We start from the raw sequence: 2,604 nt of genomic DNA, 5'->3' as shown, positions 1-2,604 counted from the left end.
GGAACATTTCAAAGCCCTGAAGAGTCTCCGCATCCCCTTCAGACTTCTTGAGGGTGGTTGTCACGGGGAAAAACCCAGCACTGTCTCAGATTGAGGTCTGTCTGGGTAAGGAGGACACCAAGGCAAGGCAAAGAGCATAACCTCGCAAGGATGTGGGAGGACGAGATCCCAGGGAGAAGGCAGGCACTAACTCCGCAAGGATTTGGGACAAATCTCTACACAAGCCCCCCAGGGAGGCATTGATGTTCTTTTTAGAGCACGGCCGGCATTGGGAACGGCAGGGGTTAATGTCAGTGCTGGGAGACGCTTGCGTGGGGATTGAAGGTGGGCAGTGGGGCAACGCGCTCCCTGCAAAACCCTCCACCTCTCCCTCTCTTCATCCCAACCGTTTGCTGGGGAGCGTGGGCTGGGAGGGGGCCAACGCAGCGGTTGAGGGAGCCCGCAGCGACCGACCCCAGCCTACGCGGCCAAGCCAGACCAGGGCAAATAAAGCGGAGAGAAGGGATCACGGAGCTAGGATTACTTTCCACACTTCCCTGGAGAACCATTTTTCTCCAGACCCTTCAAGGCAAATCAAATGCATTGTTGTGTTAAAAACAAGTTACTCTTGGTTTGTTTGGGCTTTAATGATTTTGGTTATCGGAGCTTTTCAGGAGGACTTCGCTGTGCAGATCTGTAGTGTACGAGGAGCTTAAGGAGACCTCCCGCCCCTTAATTCTTACCTCCCGCTGGGTCGTCTTAGGCCCCCTTTCCCATTCCTCTAGGTCTAGCAAATACATCAACAACGGAGAGCGTGGCACGTACCTCTGCCGCCGTGCAGGTCCCTGGCTTTTGGGAAGCCGGCACCACGCTGATCCCAGCTTATGGCAGCTGCTGTCAAAGCAGCAGTGTCCAAAGGCAGGTTTGGAGGGGCACTGTGCTCCCCCTTCCACCCATCACGGCACTCAGACCCTGCAGCCTGGCAAGGCGGCAGGTCTCTGGCATGCCACGGGCTCGGTACGACAGGCGTGAACACAGGCTCACACCAGCCAAGCATCCTCCGCCACACGTGAGGGGCACGCCGGGTGCCAGAGCCCCAGCACATCACCAAAAGGACAGGAGGGGATGTGGGACTGAACCCCTCTGCTCCTCTCTCCTTTTGGGGGGGGGAGCTTGCTGGAAGCTGGGCTCGCTCTTGGGGACCCCAGAAGCAAGGCTGTGTTTTTATAGCTTCTTCCACCCAAAAAAGTTTCCCAGCTGAAAGATCCAGCTAGTACCAATGCCTCTCCCCCTCCCCAGGTCACAGAAGAGCTCCTGGTGGGAGCCCCACCACAGCTAACAGGGTGTGAGCCCAGGGAATCGCTTTCAAACCCTCCCCGCCTGCGAAAGGAAGGAGCAGAGGCCTGAGCAACCAGGGCTGATGCCTAACCAGCATCAGTCCTCTTCACAGCCATCGGGGATGGGACCCTGAGACTTTTCTTTCTGCTCTCGTCTCAGCTGACATGCTACCCGAGGGCTTACGAAGCAGCGATGCTACTCCCTGCTGCCGGCAACGAGGCAGCTCGAAGCAGGACAGAGAGTAGCAGCGGCATGGGGACACATCCCTGAAGGCTTCTGCTGCCTCTGGACTCAAACAGGACTCATGGACTGGTCCCACCGGGTCCTCCCCAGTCCCAGACCTCACTTCCCTGCCCAGCACTCCATCCCAAAGCAGCGGGCATCCCTTCTGGGTCTCCCTCCCTCCCTCCTCCCACGCAATTGCTCTTCCCAGGCAGAGGAGATTTGCCCCACGAATATCACCGTTTCTACCAGACCTCGCTTCCTGCAAGACTTGTATCGATACTGTTAGACAGAGACGGGGATGTCAGACCATGCCCTTTTATCTGTCCCTCCTTCGTCTGCCTATTGATTTGTCCCTCTCTGCAACAGATTTACTCTCCATCTGGTCTGAGATCTGCGGATGCGTCTCTACTCCAGCAACTCATCCTCTCCTCCAGCCCCACTGGGCTTCTCGGCAGGGCTGGAGATACCCTCCTCGCCCCTGCTCCTCTCGCCCCAGGAGAAAACCAGCTGTCAGGACCTGCTGTGGAAGATGTTTGCTAAACCCATCACTGACCATAGCTACAGCTGGACACGGCCATTCATCCACCCTAGCACCCTCCTGCCCCAGGGCTTCCTATCGCACACAGCCCCCAGCCCGCCGCCCCGTGCCGGAGCACCCTTGCCCACCGCATCTCTCCAGGGCACAGCCTTTCAAGCCCGCTCCTCGCTATTAGGGAAGCCAGCACCCATCAAAAGCCACCAACAGCACCTGGCTGGGGGTGTCAGAGCCCCAGTTAATTTAGGGTGCAGTATATTTTCTCGCTGCCTCTCGTTCCTGGAAGGCATGAAGTTATACCGGCTGCCTGCTTGCTCAAGAAGTGTGAAATTCTTTCTCTGACCTTTTCTGTTATGTTATTAAAAGGCTTCACGGCCGGTTGTTTCAGAAAAAAAGAAAAAAAAAAAAATTTCAATATCTGTTGGGAGCTGGGGCAGAACTTGCCCATATCTTCAGGCTGGGCTCTGGTCACCTCCCCGCTTCACCCCCGCCTCGCAGGAGGAGCGTGTCCCTCTGCGGGACCTCCG

The sequence above is a fragment of the Cariama cristata genome, unplaced genomic scaffold (assembly GCF_000690535.1).
Source record: "Cariama cristata isolate BGI_N322 unplaced genomic scaffold, ASM69053v1 scaffold5416, whole genome shotgun sequence".
NCBI lineage: Eukaryota > Metazoa > Chordata > Aves > Cariamiformes > Cariamidae > Cariama > Cariama cristata.
Note: the sequence above shows the minus strand (reverse complement) of the source record.